The sequence below is a fragment of the Callospermophilus lateralis genome, chromosome 9, assembly GCF_048772815.1.
Source record: "Callospermophilus lateralis isolate mCalLat2 chromosome 9, mCalLat2.hap1, whole genome shotgun sequence".
In the NCBI taxonomy this organism is placed as follows: Eukaryota; Metazoa; Chordata; class Mammalia; order Rodentia; family Sciuridae; genus Callospermophilus; species Callospermophilus lateralis.
In genome coordinates, this window is record NC_135313.1 from 91,541,001 (window position 1) to 91,561,184 (window position 20,184).

A 20,184-nucleotide genomic window follows, 5' to 3' on the forward strand; every position below is an offset into this window, starting at 1 on the left:
CCATCATGATTATGTCATTAAGATAAATTTCAAGTAGAATCAGTAGACCCAAAATGCATGCAAATTTTTAAGGATTTTAATGTTTATTGCTCTCTAAAAAGGTTGAATCGTTTTCTGCTCCCACCAGGACTGTATGTGAGTATCATTTCTATAGGCATTTGCCAACCTTGGGTAACATTTTAAAAATCATTACCAATGTGATATGTGAAAAATTCTCTCTTATAATTTTGATTAATAATATTTTAAAATCACCAGCCTGGTTAATTTTTTTTTCTATGTTGATTGGGAATGAATATTTCATTTTTGCAAACTTAATTGTCATGTTTCCCTTGTCCATCTTTCTATTGGTATGGGAACCCCATGAAGTTTAATACACTGGGTTCATGCTCGGCTTGTCACCTGCTGACAATGTTTTTTGGGTCACAGACGCTCTGAGGGTTGTTCTTTTATTAAGACACTGACATCTAGGTTGCAAGGCATCTCTTAGATATATTCCTTGCTAACTTTGCCTTACAAATGTTCTTGTTCACTACTGAGCCCCTGGGAAAAGGGATGGCCCCAGAGCCCAAGAATTCTGGAAGGATTTTAAACTGTCTGATTTTTTTAGGATTAACAACTAAGAACATAAACATGAATCACATACCTGAGGATGATGTGCAGCTGGTACAGGATAGTGAATCTAGGCTTTGTATATGCACTCTGGGTTTTACAAGGGGTTGCAGCAAGAGCAAATGGAGGATGGGGGCATTTCTTAAGGACATGTTTCATTATTTTAAAGTTGTTTTTTTTTTTTTTTTTTTTTTTTTACCAAATAAGTTTAACATAAGAAAAACAGAAAACAGAAATGCAGGAAGAAACAAATTATTTGTTGTCCTACTAGTAAGATAAAAACACCACTAACATTTTGAGGACATATCTTTGCAGTCACTGAACATTTACTGGGTGCTACAGGTGCTTGTGCTGAAGCAGTGTTCAAAGCAGACACAGTCCTGCCCCTACACAACTCTCAGCGTTGTGTTCTTTTTCATTGCATTGAAATAATAATAATAATTCAATAATAATTCATACTTATAAAAGAAATACATGAATATAGTGTCTTTGCAAAAATAGGGAAAGGGTTCATTTTGGCTCGTAGTTTCAGTCTATGGCTGTATGGCCCTGTTGCTTTGGGCCTGTGCTGGCCCACTCTTGCATTATGGCAGGAGTGAATGGCGGAGAAGGCCTGTTTACCTCACGGTAGTCAGGAAGCAAAGAGAGAGATGGCAAAGGGCTAGGGTCCCAGTGTTCCCTTTAAGAGCTTGCCCCCAATAACCAACTTCTTCCTCTAGGCTCCTGTCCTAAAGTTCCACCACCTCCCAGTAGCACCACGGGCTGGAGACCAACCCTTTAACACATAGGCCTCTGGGGACCGTGGAGACTTAAATTATAGCATCTAACGTATAGGCCTCTGTTCTAGTTCTCTTTTTTAAACTCAGAAACTACATGCTATGATTGTCATTGTTGTTGGTATGAACTCTTTAGATTTACACACATTCCTTACCAATCCTTTTTCTCTGCTCATCCTTTGAGCACCATTTTTCTTTATCCCAGAGCACAACTTCTAGAAGTTTTGAAGTTTCTTTGATACTAATGTCTAGTTTTTTTTTTTTTTTGGTACTGAAAATTGAATTCAGATGAGCTGTACCTCTGAGTTACATCCCCAGTCTCTCTGTCTCTGTCTCTGTCTCTGTCTCTCTCTCTCTCTCTCACACACACACACACACATATATATACAAGATATAGTCCTTGCTAACTTTGCCTTACAAATGTTCTTGTTCACTACTGAGCCCGGGAAAAGGGATGGCCCCAAGGCTCAAGAATTCTGGAAGGATTTTAAACTGTCTGATTTTTAGGATTAACAACTAAGAACATAAACATGAATCACATACCTGAGGATGACGTGCAGCTGGTACAGGATAGTGAATCTAGGCTTTGTATATCCACTCTGGGTTTTACAACATATATATATATATTTGAGGAGGTTGCTGCCTTGCCTGGAAGTACAGAAAAACCAGGGCTTCACACCTTCATCTGATTTTTCCAGTGTTAGGTGTTCAGATCTATCCGTCTACAGTATTTAGACTTGGGGTATGGGGGAGCTGGGCTTAAGCTGTAACAGAAAAGATGGCAAAAATTTCTTTTTTTCTTCTGGAAGAAAAAAAAAAAAAATATATATATATATATATATATATATATATATATATATATATATATATTTAGACAGGGTCTCACTAAATTGCTGAGGCTGGCCTTGAACTTGGGATCCTCTTGCCTCAGCCTCTGGAGTTGCTGTGATTACAGGTGTGCGCCACAGATAGTGTGCTTTGTTTGTGCTTAACTATTGTTAAGTATTGTGCTTTGTTTGTTTTCAAGTATTGATTGCTATTCTTGAAAGATAGCTTTACTGGTGACACAGTTCTATACCCACAATGGCTTTCTCTCAGTGCATTGGAGATATCATTACTAGTTTTTCCTTGCTTTGTTGCAATTTGATAGTTTATTCCCATGGCATCTGTCCCCTTTGACTTGAACCCTTGGTATGTAGTGACACAAGGAGTAGAGAACAGCAGTGGGGCCAGAATCATGCTGGGTCTTCCAGCCATGGTAAAGATTTCAGATTTTACTCTGAATGTGGGAGTTCAACAGAGTACAGTTCTTTGCCCCGTAAGAGGTAGGAGTGGGCATTGGGGTGTTTGGGACAGTTGGTGGAACAGTTCCAGCCATTCTAGTACCAAATGGAAATGAATTTTTAGTGATTTGCTCTTTACTATGTTCCGTGTCGCAGACTCCTTCCTTTGATTCAGAGACAAAATTAAAAGAATGTTTGCATTTATGAGTAATGCTTCTAAATCCTTTTGTGTTTAAGAATGTGTGTGTCTATTTGAGTACCCTGATGTGGATGTCACAGGCTTGCTGTCCTTGCTGTTCTAAGTGTTTCGAGTACTGATCCCCAGGGTGTTGGCTTTCTAGTCTGAATGGGGTTAGAGCGCCCTGGGGCCTGCTGGGAGATGACATTTTGGATGTGCTGTTTTAGGATATAAGAGCTCAGAAGAAACGCCTGGCAGACAACCAGGGATGGCCAAGTTCTTGTTTCTTTTATGGTTTGCTCTCAGAGAGCAGCCGTGCTATGTCAAGGACTCTAATAACTAAAAAGCAGTATCTGTCCCCTTTGGCTCTAACCCTGGCTGCAGTTCTGACCCCAACAGGTCACACAACTGGTGTTTCTTTTTGTTGTTTTTTCAAATGAGGTCTCCACTGTGTAGTAACCTCCTTTTCCCAACCCGTCAGTAGTCTCAGGGAAAGTATATTCAGGATTGAAATCCTCTTTCCCTCAGTTTCTCCTTGCCTTTCTTATTGCACCAAGCTTCTAGCTTGGAAGTGAATTTTCAGTGATTTGCTCTTTACTATGACTATTTACAATGACTGTCCATGTCACCTAGGCAGCTGGACACTGTTTCCAAGGACGTGGTCCTAGCTAGGCTTACATCCATATCTAGTGCCCAGAACTTCTTATGATCAAGAAATTTTGGGGGTCTGGGATTGTGGCTCAGTGGTAGAGCACTCACCTAGCATGGGCGGAACCCGGGTTCGACCCACAGCACCACATAAAAATAAAGGCATTGTGTTGTGTCCATCTACACCTAAAAAAAAAAAATTTTTTTAAAAAAGAAATTTTTGCCATCTTTTCTGTTACAGCTTAAGCCCAGCTCCCCCACACCCCAAGTCTAAATACTGTAGACTGATAGATCTGAACTCCTAACATTGGAAAAATCGGATGAAGGTGTGAAGCCCTGGCTTTTCTGTACTTCCAGGCTGAGCAGCAACCTCCTCAAAGCTTCTGGCATCACAGCCCGGAGAGGAAGAAATGCATTTTTAAGACTGTCAAACAGCAAGGCAATAATGGTGACAATCATAAAAAGAAAATCTGGACTTGGTTCCAAGGTTTTCCAAATTTCTTATGCAGATGGCACAATAAATGTGTGGGAAACACTGATTATAATCTCCAACTTATACAAAAGGTCAGAGGAGACACAAACACCAAATCTAAAAGTCCAACTAGAGAAATTGAGTCTGTCTAAATACAGCCTTAGGAGTCCCTGGGAATATTTTTTTTTTTTTAAGAGAGAGTGGAGAGAGAGAGAGAGTGAGAGAGAATCTTTTTTTTTTTTTTAATATTTATTTTTTAGTTTTTCGGCAGGCACAACATCTTTTGTTTGTATGTGGTGCTGAGGATCGAACCCGGGCTGCACGCATGCCAGGCGAGCGCGCTACCGCTTGAGCTACATCCCCAGCCCTCCCTGGGAATATTTAAAGATGAAACCAAAGCTCTTTCCAGATGTTTGTCCAGCAGTTCTGAGCTTTTCTCCATAGGTGTCCCTCCCACCTTTCCTACAACAGGATGGGTACTTTGGATTAACTTTACGGAGGCAGTTTTGATTTTGGAAGACACATTATGCTTCTTGTCCTTTATCTCCCTAGAGGAACGTTGGATATCAGCATTTGTCAATAAAATGTATACTCTCATTCTAAAACAAGCTGGTTTCCATCATAGTTCTCGGAGATTGGAGTAAGCCTGAGTGATCTGGGTAGCTCTAGAAGCATGTCCTTCAATGTTCAAGAAAGGTTCCCACAACAGAATGAAGGAACAGGGTGACAGAACAGCATGGAACATGGGGGACGTTGGTTTTTTTTTTTTTTTTTTTTATCTTTTTTGTAACTTCACACATGCTGGATGAAATTCCCATGCTGACGCCATTCCACAGGCATGTGCAGATTACAGGTTGGAGCATAAAAAGGACAGCTGTGGACATGTACAGTGGAATGCCAATAACCCAGCCCCCTGTCACTCGATTGCCACTAAGTGACATTATTGTTGAGAAAACTTGAGTCCATTCTAATGTATTTTATTTTATTTTCTATTGACACTTCTTATTCAGTTTTTAACCACATCAAGGAGAATCAAATGTCAAATTTTCTAAATAGCAGAAGGTTGTCATAACTCTCAAAGAATAAGCAAGTTGGATTTTTTTCTGCCTCCAAAATGTTTATCAAATACTGTATTTCTCACAGGCTTTGAAACACTTAGAAAATACTTAAGAAATATTCCAACGAACAAAACATACCAAACGTCAGTAATAAGCAAGACATATTCCTTTGGGGAAATGGCTGTTTAAAAAAAACAAACAAAAAAAAAAAACCAAAAAAACGCAGTGTTCATTTTTTTCTTCTTTAAAAATTTGTTACTCCTAAAATAGCACAAAACTGGAAGTGAAGGACTAGAAGGCCAGGAGAGGAAAGGAGAAGGGAGGGAGCACACACCATTAACACAAAAAGAAGTAAAATTGTACAAACATAAGCAGTTTATCAGACTAGGGTCATCTTACTCCAAGATAACAAGACTGGTTGAGAAATCTACCATTCTGCAGAAGGCAGGGATTTTATGAAGATCAGTGAAGATTAATTCACTGCCTTGGAGCAAACCCCTTCCCTCTCCAAATCCTGGTTTCTTCATCAAGTCTCCATGGGCAGGGCTTCTCATTCCACCACCCCGCCCACCTCCAGGGCCTCGCAGGAGGTTATCCTGACAGTCCCCTTCTCTGGCAGCTCGAGTCTTTTCCACATTCAGCAGGATTTCACCTCTGAACATGGCGGGCCTATCACTAAGGACCTCTGAACAAGCTCAGGATCATCAAACACAAGAAAACCAAAATTGGGTGATTTTCCACCACAATTTATGTGTAGCTCTATGACATTCCCATAATTTAGAAAGAAATCCTAAAGTTCTGATTTGTTCACCTCATGAGGCAGGTTGCCATTTGAAGAGATGGTGACTGTCAGGGTGTCTCATAGTTCTTCGGTGCTCAGTATCACCTTGCTCACCAGCCTCACAGATTGGTTTGGGTTCCCTCTGAGGAGGAGCATCTATTCATTGTTCTTATCCTCTTTGATCTCTCTGAGGCCTCTGTGGTAGAATCTGAGGTTCAGGCTCAGGCTCTGGATGGGCTGTGAAGCTGGTCCTTTAATAACAGAAGGTGGTATCCCAGGAACAGGAATAGATCCATTTGGAAGAAGGTTCTTACTGGTCACAGATGACCAAGAACATGTCCTCAAGTCTTCCTGTACTGTCTGAGTTGGTCTGTAGGCCCTGGAGAAGGACTCCTCTGAGCTCCTCAGGAGCGGCTTCTTCTAATACCGTCTGACTTTTCCTCTTGGATTTCAGATTTCAGATATGACTCTGGTTCAGGTTCAGGATGACGCTCTGGTTCAGAAACAGTCTCCTCTAAATGTTCTTCCAAGTCATTGCTGACAGTCTGATGGTAGAACGTTCCAGAACCATCAGATACCACCTCAGGTGTCTGCTGCCTTTCTGCAGGTTCCTTTACTTCTTCTTGATTCCTCCTGAGATTGGTGACAATACCACCAAGGAACTCATGATGGTCTCTAAGGTATTATGAGCACAGAATTTATTTGCAACAGAGCACTCAGGAGCAAGGACAAACGTCTGCATGAATCTCCACAAAGCCTCCTTGTTGTTTGATAGCCTCCCCATCACCTGGACTACCACACCATCATTTAGAGTAGCATGGGTATCAACATGGCAAATGTTGGTGTGGCTGTTGGTAAAGTTTTGTGTCTTCACTTTCCTGTGACTTTCTTTCTGTCCAGAGACTGCATCTTCTGGATTTCCATTTGAATCCAATCCCCCATGGACATGGGAAGAGTTCTTTCCATAAAACCTATGTAGCATGTCTAGGGCCTGGATTCAGCTTACGTGTAATACTGTCTCACAGATTCCCATCTGACCAACAAGAGACTCTGCTTCCTATAACCATTGCTTTGGTCAATTCAACTTGTGCAGCTGAGCAGAAGAGGAACAAGCTTTGCCCCACAGCATGGAAGGTGGCAGAAACCCCCTATGCAAGTGTGTTTGCACATTCTGATATATTTTTTAAAATCATTCTGAGGGGCTGGGGTTGTAGCTCAGTGATAGAGCACTTGCCTAGCACATGTGAGGCACTGGGTTCAATCCTGAGCACCACATGAAAGAAGTAAAATAAAGGTATTATGTCCATCTACAACTAAAAATATTAAAATAAAATAAAATAATTCTGGAACTTTGGGGCAAATCCTGTTCACTCTATCAGTTAATGGTTTAGGGTCCCTGGTTTCTCCCACTTTGTCTTGATCAAGGAACACAGGGTACCTCAACTGCTCTGTGACCTGTTCAGCTGCTGAGTTTTGCAGCAGACTTGAGCCAGTGCTTGAGAGGAGAAACCCAACCCCTATTTTAGACTGTGACTCAAAATGAAAAACAAGAAGGGCTGGGGATGTGGCTCAGTGGTAGGGCACCACTGGGTTCAATCTCCAGGGCCAAAAATAAAAAATAAAATAAAATAAAAAAAGAAGAAGATATCCATCAATGGATTAATGTATAATCAAAATGTAGCATATACATACAACTGAAGATTTATTTAGTATTAAAAAGGAAGTACTGACACATGCTACAATGTGAATGAACCTTGAGGATGGGTGCCTTATATATATTAGCCAGATTCTCCGTTAATCTCATAAAAAAAAAAAAAAAACACCTTCACAGAAACATCTGGAATAATGTTTGGCCAAGTATCTGTGATGCAGGCATATGGACACAGAACTAACAATTACGTTATGTTGAGTAAAATAAGCCAATCACAAAGAGATGCTGTATGAGTCCACTTATGTGAGGTCCATACAGTAGTCAAATTCATGGGAACAGAAAATGGAAGGGTGGTTGCCAGGTGGGCAAGGGGAAGTAGAGAGATAGGTAATGGGTACAGAATTTCAGTTTTGCATGAGGAAAAGTGTTCTAAAAATAGCACAGAACATGAAAGTACTTACTGAACAGTATGCAAAAGAGGGGTTAAGACGGCAGGTTTTGTTAAGGTATGTTTTACTACAATTAAAAAGAGAGAGAAAACAGGGAATGTTCACCTTTAAGAAATGCCCATATTTGGAGGTGGGTAAAGGAAGATGAGCAAATTTAATCAAAGAAGTAGAAAGTAAATTACTCCTGGGATCAAGCCCCAGAACCCAAAATAAATAAATAAAAATAATAAGTAAAAGGACTTACTTATTGTTTTGGGTTCTGGGGATTGAATTCAGGGGTGCTTGACCACTGAGCAACATCTCCAGCCCTTCCATTTTTTTTATTTTGAATCAGAATCTCACTAGATTGCTTAGGGCCTTGCTATGTTGCTGTAGCTGGCTTCGAACTTGTGATCCTCCTGCCTCAGTCTCCTGAGTCTCTGGGATTACAGATTTATTTTTAGATAGGGCCTCACTATATTGCCCATGCGGCCCTGAACTTGCCATCTTCATGCCTTAGTCTCTGAAGTAGCTGGGCTTGGAAACAACTCCATGATCATGAAATCGACACTTGTGCCAATTGATTCATTTATCATAATAAATCAATTGGTACAAGTATCGATTTCATGACCATGTTCTGAGGGCTGCGAGGACCCTGGGTGGCAGCATTCAGTCCCTTTGACCCTTCTGGGTCCCCTGCTTCTCATCCTGACCCCGAACTCAGATCTGTGTTCATGGACCTAACTTACTATTCTATTCTGTCAAATATGAGCCTTCTGTGAAATAATGCCTGCGTGGCATTGCCCTGAGAAACCTGCTGCCCAGCCACCAGGCCTGGTTCGTGTCACAGACACAGAGATCTGCCAACAGCCCAGATGGCAGGGTCTCTGACCAACCTCCTGACATTGAAAAAGGCTGCTAGGAAAGGTCTTTTGCTGGGAGGGCTCATTAAATCCTTCTCAGGGTGGTCCGCCCCAATCCTTGCATAAATACCTCCCTTGAATGTTGTACCTGAGGGAGAGACACAGCTCCAAAGCAGAGCAAACCTTCCTTAGCTCCAGAAACCTTGAAACCCTCTTACCTGCTCTGTGCAGTTGTAACCTAGGCACAAGCAATTCAATAGCCAAATGAGAAACAAGCTATGAATGCCAGAGTTTTCCCCCAGCACTTATCTACCAGTGACTCTCAGGAACAGTAGCAGCCCCAGGTAATGTGCTCTCAGGGGCCACAAATCCGCCTTGCCTTCCTCTAACCTGCCTTCCACACAGCCACCTGAGCGGTCATTATAAAACATCAGGTGAGCATGGCCCTGTTCTTCCATTATTAATATCATTAGGATACTCAAGACCAGTTGCCACATTGGGGAAATGCCAGTTCTCCACAACTTAAAATATAAGTTTATTTCTCATTCATGGAAAACCCTTCTCCATCTACTTCCTATATCACGTGGAAGGAATGTGTTCCTCCAGGTCTGTCACGGAGGGAAACAATGGCCTTTGACCACTTTGTCACTTTCACTTGCAGTCCATTGGTCTATAACGCCATGTAGCCAGGGGGCAGTGGAAATGTTTTGCAAAATTTTCTACCCAAGTTTAGCACCTCTCATGGCAGAGAAATATATAGGCAGTTTACCCCCAGAATGTCTGCAGGACTATCCCAAAGAGGGTTCATCAAGGCCACACTTTCTTAAAAAGTATTCAACAGCTCAGACTTTGCACCCTGCTCCTGGTTACATCCATATTTGTTTTAGTATGAAAGTCTTTGTAACTTTTGGGAAATACCACCTGATCCATTGGCTCTGGGGAAGCACCCTCAGGTGCTCTCAGTTTCAGTGCATGGGGCTGGAAACACAGATTCAAGCAGTGTTCCTTCTCTGCTTGAAGCCGTGATGTGTGGAAGATCCAAACTTAACCAATACATGGTTTCAGAAAGCAGGTTTTCTCCATGCTTGATGATCTATTTCAAATCAACTCCTGAGAGAAACCCCATGTTCACTATGAGGGGAGATGTTCCTATGAGGGGAGATGTTTACTTCTGGGAGATGTTCCTTTAAGTGGGTCTGATTAACGAGAGGCTAAATCTCCTCTGTCCTATGACTGAATGACCTATTCATCTTCTCTTATCATTTTAGGGAAATGTTTAAAGTTTTTTTTTTAACATATATAGAGAGATGACTTTCCTAAATGTCTCACATTAATGAGCTAAGTCTTTAGAAACTACTGTTCACAATAATAAACATCCTTTCTTTGTTGGGATACATATGGGTATGTGTATATAAGACGTATTCAGTAAGACTTCACGATAATGCATTGCACTGTGACAGGAGTTCTAATAACTTTAGGCTCCACCCACACCTGGTGGAAGCTCTTATCCTGGGTGGGAGAAGAGAAAACAGGGAGGGCAAGTGGCAAAATGGTAGACAGAGTGGTCTCTCGGGGTGAGAGGCAGAAGGTAGGCCTCTGCTTTCCACAGTCTGTCATAAGATCCAGAATTGTCCCAATCCATTTCTCACTTGGATCTCATGGCCAGAGCCCTGGGCTGGGCTGGGCCTGCTGAGCAGCTTTGCTGCAGTTAAGGCCATGACTCGATGATGCTGTCCCAGTTCAGCCAGCATAGAAACTTCTGCTGGGCTTAGTTGTGTGAAAATGTACTTAAAAAAAAATCAACGGGGCTGGGGATGTGGCTCAAGCGGTAGCGCGCTCGCCTGGCATGCGTGTGGCCCCGGGTTCGATCCTCAGCACCACATACAAAGATGTTGTGTCCGCCAAAAACTAAAAAAATAAATATTAAATTCTCTCTCTCTCTCTCTCTCTCTCTAAAAAAAAATCAAAATCAACAGAAATATATCTACTACCTAGTTTAAGAACATAGAATACCCTCTATCTTTAAGTCCTGTACATTCTAATTACATCTTCTTTCCTTCTGCATGAACACAGCCACTCTCCTGAATTATATGCAAAGTTTCCCCTTTCTTCTCCCCAGAGCAGTACTGCATTTGTACGTATTCCTATAAATTATGTTTTGTAGGAGGCCATGAACTTGGACTGAGCACCTGTACTGGGCACAACAGACAAAATCAATATACCTTAATCATAGTAACTCATTTTAGTTGGTCATAGAAGGTCCTGTAGCTAATTAACTCATTAAGTTGTAAAGCACTGACTAGTTAAACCATAACCATCTTACTGGTTGATTGACAAGCCTGCAGCCAATTAAGTTGTTATCAAAGTCTCTCCTCTCTTTCTCTATAAATGCTATCTGATCACCGTGTGGGTTGGAGTTGTCAGGACTGCTCGGGGAGTGATTTGGTTCATGGGCCATTTTTTGTTTTGCTTGAATAAATTGTAAATGTAACTGGTTTAAGGAATCGTCCCTCAACAGGTATGTCATCAGCAGGATCCAAAACAGAGTGGCAGTGACTCCCAGTAGCACCAAGGAACCAGGAGTTGATCCTTCTGGGCCTAAAGCTCTGTCTTCTTGCTGCATCTGGGAATGTGGGTAAGTTTTCTCCTAGATTCATTTTCTGAGCTGTCTGGATTTGTTTGAGCAAACTTTTTGGTCCGGACGGGGTTGGAAATTTGTGACAGAGACAGGGCTGGGTCCTATAGAGAAGTCTCAGGTGTCTGTGTCAGAGAGCAAAGGAACTGTGTTCATTAGGAACATCACTGGTTCTTATGAAGAGGCTTTGTGTGTCTGACTGGGCTGAGTAGGAAGGAAAGTTTGCTAGAAAACAGGAGTCGTGGCTCATCCGGATCCAGGGAGTTTAGAACTCCGAATTCTGGAGCTCCACCCAGGGTTAGCTTATGGTGTGAGAGTGCCTCTCCTTGGGTAGCACCAAGGATTGGTTTGTGGAGGAGGGGGCATGTGACCTTCTGAGGGTTCATGATGTTGCAGAGTCAGGAATTGCACTCATTTAGGTCTGCGAATGTTTCCATTTGGAACTCTACCCAGTTACATGCATAAGAATTCCCAGAGCCAGGCACAATGGCACACACCTGTAATCCCAATAGCTCTGGAGTCTGAGGCTGGAGGATCACAATTTCAAAACCAGCCTTAGCAATTTAGCAAGGCCCTGTCTCAAAATAAAAACATAAAAAGGACTGGAATGTGACTCGGTGATTAAGCACCCCTGGGTTCAATCCCCAGTACCAAAAAAAAAAAAAAAAAAAAAATTGCCAGAAGCTGTGCCATTTTAGAAAAATGGGTAAACCTTACCAGAAATAATTTGGAGCATTTTCTTTTTTTCTTTTTGTTGGTGCTGGGGGTCAAACTCAGGGTCTTGGGCATGCTATCTAGAAATATTTCGGAATTACAGTGGCCACAATGAGTGCATTTTTTTTTTTAAGGGTACATTAGAAAAGGAAGGACCAAAAATTCTACAGAAGCTGGGCATTGTGGCTTCTGCCTATAGTCCCAGGTACTGGAGAGGCTGAGGCAAGAGGATCACTTGAGCCTATGAGTTTTATGCTATTCACAGAAACAATGGGATGCATTTTTTTTTTCTTGTGGTACCGGTGAAATCCAGAGGGGCTCTGCCACTAAACTATACCCCTAGTCCTTTTTATTTCTTTTGAGACAAGGTCTCACTATGTTGCCCAGGCTAGCCTTGAACTTGCCAACCTCCTGCCCCAGCCTGCCAAGTAGCTGCGATTACAGGTGTGTGCATGGGGCACAGCTGGGATGCATTTTCAAATGATCACACACAGGCTTTTAGAAGCCAGAATGGGCAGCATTGTGGAGGAGGAATCACTTTTAGAAGGTGAGCTCTGAGGCCATTGGGTTTGCTTCTTTAACCACCTTTATGCCCTGGTTAAGATCTTTTATTAAAATTTATTTAATAAAATTTTTATTATTTTAAAATTTGTTCTAATTGGGTATACAGGACAGTAGATGCCCCTTGACACACTGTGCACAAATGAAACACAACTTCTCATTCCTCTGGTTCTACTCTTCAGATCTTGAGCTTGGAATGAAAAGGAGAGGCATCTTTGTCTGGCATTGGAAGTGCTCTGAGTGCCCTGTCATTGGCAGCCCTACCTTGAACTTGTTAAGTTAGGTAGTATTAGCTGGACTGGGAGCTGCCTGTTTTAGTTATTGTGAGATGCGTCTTTAGTGAAGTAAACTTTACCTGTGGAGAAAGTCTCCTGTTGTAATGTCGTCTCCCTCTGCACCTGGAGGAGAGTGAAGAGGCGGGGGCTCAGGTGTGCGAGGGGTCCCTCCTTTGACCCTTCTGTCCCGGCCAGGCTTCCTACCTGGGCTTTTCTTATCTTGGCAAGTAATGGTGTTCAGGTCTGAAATCTCATTCAGAGTAACAATTAGGCAGGTAAGAAAAGGCACGGACTTTTGATTCAAACCCCTTTCTTGAAATGAGTAAATGGTCAATGATAAAGAAAATATTCTCAGAGCAAATGGTTTTTGAGAAAGATAAACAGGCCCTAAGGAAAAACAGATAGTTTGTAACAAGATCCGTCTGGTGGTGGACACTCCATTATTCCTGTGAGAGGAGTTTATCTTCTGAGGATTGATAGTACCTGAGACCCTCTGCAAGAGAATGCAGGGGAACTCGAAGCCTTGTATTTTGGTGTTTTTTTCAAGTGCCTTTAATCTCAAGTAATCATACACTAACCCAATATATTTTGAAGTGGTATTTCCCTTCGTCCTTCAGTGTGCATGTATGCACACATATGTTGATAATCAAACCCAGGGCCTTGCTTGTGCCAAGCGCGTCTTCTACCCCTCAGCTACACCCCCAGCTCTGTGGTTAACTTTTAAAATGTGTAATTAGAATACAATGAAGAACAAGTAAGTCAGGTGAATGTAAATGATGAATATTTGTAGATCAGACATCTTTTTCAGTAACTCGAGGTTTTAAAGTTATGTTGAATTAAGTGGTAGATATTTATAAAATGTCTGAATCACTTTTAAGAGAATTAAAATACTAAAACTTGTAGAATCTACGTGATTCTGACTAATAGTGGATTTCCTGATTACCTTTGTCAATTGGGGTAATCAGGAAATTATGGAAACCTAGAAACTTCTGAAGAAAACTATCCATTATTTTTATTTAGGAAAATATGGAATGTATCCTGATTAGTTACAAAACCTTGAGTAATGACACAAGGTTGACTGAAGCTGATGATAGTGCCGGGCACTTAGCAGATATTTGGCCATCTTTGTATAGAATGTTCTAAAAGAGCCAAGATATGATGATCAAATGCAGATGCAGTTCCCTCCCTCATGGAGTGTCATAGGACAAACAGAAAATTAGCAACAATATAAGAAAGTAGAAGGAATTAACTCTGAGCACTACCAAGAGGCTCACCCACAACTTGGGTCCCGTCTCCACATAGATGGATGGTTGGCTTGAACTCGACAGCTATTTTTTTTTCTGTTTATTTAGTACCAAACATAGTGCTGGTCTCCGTTTGATGTTCAATAGTGAATAAATTCTGCAAGTAGAGAAGTCTGTGTTCGTGCAGTATAGAAAGCTAGTTCTATCGGGGTCTCCTAAAAATGAAGGAGTTGTATTAAGAAGAAACATGTTTCTAACGGTTACAAGATGTTTGTCTACAATGTCCTGTCAGAAAGCAAGCAATTTTGAACTGTTTTCCCTAAAAATAAAGTTACTAATAATTAAAATAATTATATAGTAATTAGAAATAGTTCCTTATGCAAGGAAAGGAAGCTTTGTCAGTTTAGCTTCTTTTCTAAAAGCACTTGGAGTGAGATACAGTTCAAGAGATTTTTTTTTGTTATCCTGGAGACGGTTAATGGGAAGGACTCTGACAAGTATGAGTTTTTATTTATATATATAACTTGGAGATCATATTATTGGAGTAGGTAAGAATTCCTAGAACTCTAAAGGAGAGATTGATTGTTCATAAGACTGCTAATCTAACATCAGGCAGAACAGGAATTGATTGAATACCAGGAAAATGCATTCTCAGAGTTTTGTGCTGGGTTAGCCAAGGCTAAAATAGGGGAGATGTGCCAATGAGATTCCTTAAGCTTGATTCAAATCAGAGTGCCCATGGTGGCCTGTTTAATGGACAGTACTCAGAATGGGCTCTTCTACCCCTATTGGAAGGGCCTGGAACAAGTTCTCCCTATTCCCACTGCACAAGCTTTGTGATCTTGAATGTTGGGTCAGTATCTTAGAATATAAAGGAACTTCTCTGGATTCCTGGAACTGTACACTTGTTGGAGAATTTTAGGTAAAGTTCACCCAGGAAGAACTTCCTCAGAAGCAGATAATATCTTACGATGTGGACAGCTTTCCTCAGACATTGAAAGTAGGCTTCTCGTAATGAGACTTGTAGACCTGTTTTTATTTACTTTTTTCCTTGACAGGACTAGACTAGCAACAAGATGCGTTCTCATCCCAGGCTTTAATTTAACCCAGTTACAGGATGCTAGATTACTTACTTGCTAAATAGGTAGGGCTCTGTGCAGTTGTCAGTAATTTTTGTTACACATGGGTAAATACATTAAGTACTATGGAGAGTTGGTTTTAAAAACTGGTTATTTAGTTAAAGCAGACTCCTCATCTAGCTCATTCTATGACAACTGGGTTTTGGTTGGCTTGGTGCATGAGGACCCTGGCTAAGGCACATGCTCCAGACCCTTACTGTTAGGTAATAGTCCTAACAGCAATCTTCCAAGTGTGCTGTATTCTCTGAGGCTTCAAAGCCAGGGCACAGACATCTGCTAAATGCTAAGTGGTGTCTCTTCAGCTAGAATGAAGAACTCAAATGAGTCATGAGGACACAGTAACCCGTGGATGATGCGTCACCCCGGATGGTGGTGCTGATGCCCCGGGTTTTGGTCAAACTCCCACTAGATGAGAACATGACTGAAGGGGGTGGGGTGGGGATTGTTAGATAGTATTTTTAGAAGGCCATGGATTTGGACCAGGTACCTACCTACACTGGGCCCAACACACCAAACCAGTGTAGAGTTTAGTCTCAGTTACTGAACTTTGCTTGGTTGCAGAAGGCCCTGCAGCTAGTTAAGCTGTGGACAGCCTGGGTGACTAGGCTATAGCCGGTGACATTATTCTCTCACTTGTTTTCTATTAATTCTTTCTCATCATGTTGGGATTTCCAGAATCTGCTCTGGTTCTGGAAGTTGTCAGATTCGCTATTTGGTTTTGTTTTGCTCAAATCACCTAACTGGTTGAAGGCATTTTCACTTTTAATCTCTGTAAACAATCTATTGTTGAGAGTGGCCTGTCCCCAGTGATGTGAATGAACTGACACAGCATATGCATCCCTATGACAAGTTCTTCCGCTCATTTTTGTTTCACCTATTTTCATTGTGCCCTGGATTTGCCAAATGATCTCTTCTACTGTTGAATGGCATCAAGGTTTCCAGTCTGTGGGTTTTTGTACAGTTGTGTGATCAGGGATGTTTGAGTCTCCTGTGGCCACAGGTATGAATGCTTCTCTGAGGCAGTGGTTCTCAAACTTGAATGTGCATCACCTGAAAGGCTTGCTGAACAGATTGTTGGACCCTGCCCCGGATTCTGGCTCAGTGGCTCAGTGGGTCTGGATGGCTGGAGAATTTGTTTCTAACAAGTATCCAGGTGACTAATGCTGCTGGTCTAGGGACTGCCCTTTGAATGCCACTATCCTAAGCACTCACTGGGAACATTTACTGGGATGTAGTGTATGTGCTTGTTCAAACTCTATCAGGTAATGCACAATTATTTTCCAAAGTTGTACCAATTTATACTCCTGCCAGCAGTAAAGTGTTCCTTTTGCTTGAAATCCTTGCTAATACCCGGATATTATTTAACATTGGCACCCACCTAGTATGTGAGAAATGGTATCTTGTTGTGACTTTGATTTGCATTTATCAAATTATGAATGAGGTTGAACATCTAAATGTTCATTTCGATATCCTCTTCTGTGATAGACCTATTCACGGCCCTTTTGCTATTAGGTGTCTAGTCTTACTGAGTCGAGGGAGGAATCTTTGAAATCTGTCCTGAGCACTGGTCTGTGTTGGCTAGGCATGTGCTTTCCGGTCTGTAGCTTGTTGTTTTTTTTCATTCTGTAGGATGCTTGTGAACAGAAGTCCTCAACACTGACGCAACCAGGCTTATCAGCATTTCCTTTATGATTCATGCTTTGTATCTTATTTAAGACTTTCCCACTCTGAAATTTTAAAGTGACTTTCCCACACAGTATTCTAAATGTTAACGTACTTGCCTTTTAAGAAATTGGTTTTTGAGAAGGAGTGATATCAAGATCCAATTTCACTTATTTTCCATCTTATGATACAAGGATAAACTCTTATCAAGCACTATTGAATTTTCTACTTGCTGTCTCTATCAAAACTTTTCTTACTGGTATGAGTTTGGTTCTACTTAAAGTGGTCTAATAGAACATTCTACCAATTAGCATAGCATTGTGCCGCCTTAATAGCTTACAGAGTAACACCTCTGCCTTACTCCTCTTTAGGAAGAGCTTGACTGTTCATGAACTTTCACTTCTCCATACGCATTTCAGATTCAACTACTCTAGACCCATGAAAAACTAACACATCACAGCCTTTGGATTTGTTTGGATTATGCAGATTATTGTGGGAAAAATGGGCATTCTCATGATCCTATGACTACGTACGGACAATGGTAAATTGGCACATATTTCAGTTTGTCTTAATTTTCAATAAAGTTTTGTGATTTTTTTCTCCTTTAAAGACTCTTGCATATCTTTAGCCAAATTTACTTGTTTTGCTGTTACAAATTATTTTTAATTAAAATATATGCCATATATATTTTAAAAAATTTTATTTAGTTGTAGTTGGACACACTACCTTTATTTTATTTTTATGTGATGCTGAGGATTGAACCTAGGGCCTCACACATGCTAGGCGAGCGCTCTACTGCTGAGCCACAACCCCAGCCCCTGTAGTATACATTTATAAATCTTTTAAATATTTTATACACAAGTTACTATGGGTTTTATTTTATTTTGTTATCTAGGAGGCCATTTTCTTTACTGCAAAACTTTGCATGACAAACATAGAGACAATGAAGTATCAGTAAGTCTCTACTATGTCAATTCAAATTTGAAAATAAATTTTTTAAATCGGTTTTATGATCATTTTGACAATTTTTTCCCCTGAGAATTGGCCCAATATAGCTTCCCCTTCCTTGTCAAAACAAAAGGGAGGAAGCAAAAGTAGAGTCATTCAGTTTTTATTTGATGTAGATTTACTAAAAATCTAGGCCTAGAAAACCAAATATCAATACTGGTTGAATCTGGGAAAGGAATGGACAGAGCTTTACAGGACTTCCTTGTAATTCCTTCACTCTAAATCTGAAATAACTTCCAAATAAAAAGCTAAATCTTCAGGAATGACTCAAGTCATGGACACCCCATGCAGATGGCTGCCTCACCTTCTAAAGGATTCCTTCCTGCTCAGGAACGTGTCACATCCATGACTATTTCCCAGCCACAGTTGGTGGGGTGACCTGAGAAAGTGAACATGTTGGCCGCCAGCAGCCCACCACTCACAACCAACAGGGCTGGACAAACGGCAGAGGCTGGTATTGGGAGGTGTGATCTGGGAGGCAGGAAGAGCGGCCACGTGGGCCCTGAGCACAGTGCAGGTGCAGAGGCATAAACCAAGAGGAAGCCAACTGGCACAGAAACTAGGAGCCTAGAGCCAAGCCACATTTGCATTTGTATGCTGGGTGAGACCCGTGGATTCCTGGAGCTTGGGTTCTCTTGAGCTGATCAAGTCCCAAATCACCTCCAGCCTCTAGAAGTCTTGAGGTCAGGCTCCATAACAGTTTTCTTTCATGGCCCTCAATGCTCCCCATGAATCCTCACCACGATAGTGGGTCTTCATTCCGCACCATCAAAAGTGACCAACTAAGCCAGGCCTGGTTGTTCTTGCCTACAGTTCCGGCTTCTTGGGAGAATAAGGCAGGAGGATTGGAAGTTTAAGACAATGTAAGAGGCAAGACTCTCTCAAAATAAAATGGAAAGGAATGGGGATGTAGCTCAGTGGCAGAGTGTTTGCCTAGCATGCACAAAGCCCTAGGTTCAGTCCCGTGTGTGTGTGTGTGTGTGTGTGTGTGTGTGTGTGTGTGTGTGTTTAAAAAACAAAAAACTAGATTTCTTCCTAAAACCAATAATTTCCTTATAAAACTGGAAGCTATATGTGATCTTTAATGATTTTGTAAATATATACCTAAAGTCATTCATACAGTTCTGCCACTATACTAGGAATATTTGCTGTATGTACCTATGTTGCTAACCAACCAAAGATTGGAAAAACCGTTCTTTCATTTTAAACCATCCCTTTATTAAATCTCTTCTCTCCCCTCTCTAGCTTTCTTTACAAGACCAAGTTTTCATGAAGAACCTAGAGCGCCCACCACAGGCAGATGTTGGGTGGTCAGCTAGATTCACTCCCACCTCCAGGCATGATCTAAACTCAAGTCAGCCAGATGGCAAATGACTCCATGTCACAGCTACCATGTGCTACATCCTGGGCCAGCACTTGAACAGAAGTGTGATGGTCCCTGCATCTGCCCTGCTCTTCTGGGTTAGAGCTTCCTACAGGGGATTTGGCCTCTCAGTTGAGAGCATCTGAGAGGTCATTACTTGTGGTCACCACCCCCAACCCCCAAAGAAACTGTAGGAATAAAGAAAGGCGGTGAAGCCTGGTTCAGGGGCTCATACCTGTAGCCTCAGCTTCTTGGGAGGCTGAGGCAGGAGCTGGGGCAATATAGCTGGACTCCATCTCCTTGTTTGTTTTTCATGTATCTTTCAAGACTGTCTCTTGAAAGGCAGAAATATCCCTAGGCTCTGGAATCAGCCACTGGTAATGTGAAAGTCCTAGCAGAGAGGAGCCTATTCCTGTGGACAGGGCCTGCAGGGACGGGCCAGGCCTCAGCACAGCCAGAGGGCTGGGCCTCCCCCACCACCAGGCTGCTCTGTGAAGTTAGGGCTTCAGTCCCAGAATAGTTGGAAACGTTTGGGAAATTCATGCTCTAAAAATATTTCCTTTCTTCACATAGGCAAGATAACACGGGAGTGACAGTGGTTTGCTAAGAACGTGTTCCGCCTTATGTAACAGGGGGAGAAAGCCTTCTCATCCCAAAATAGGGCCGAGAAAGGAATGTGAATAAATAGCTCCAACAAGTCATTATTTACTCAAAGTGCCAAAGGCCTGAAGAACTTCTTTGTTCAGTGTCCTATCACTTATTCCTCAGGTCTGACTGGCCACTGACAGGCCCATGTCCCTCTCCTGACAAAGGTTGATCTTGAGCAGAGGTGTAGG

General features: G+C 41.7%; 1 pseudogene; it reads right to left on the bottom strand.

Moving 5' to 3' along the window:
• Positions 1-3,764: 3,764 nt before the first annotated feature.
• LOC143407565 (ras GTPase-activating protein-binding protein 1-like) lies at positions 3,765-8,444 on the bottom strand (annotated as a pseudogene).
• Positions 8,445-20,184: the final 11,740 nt, after the last annotated feature.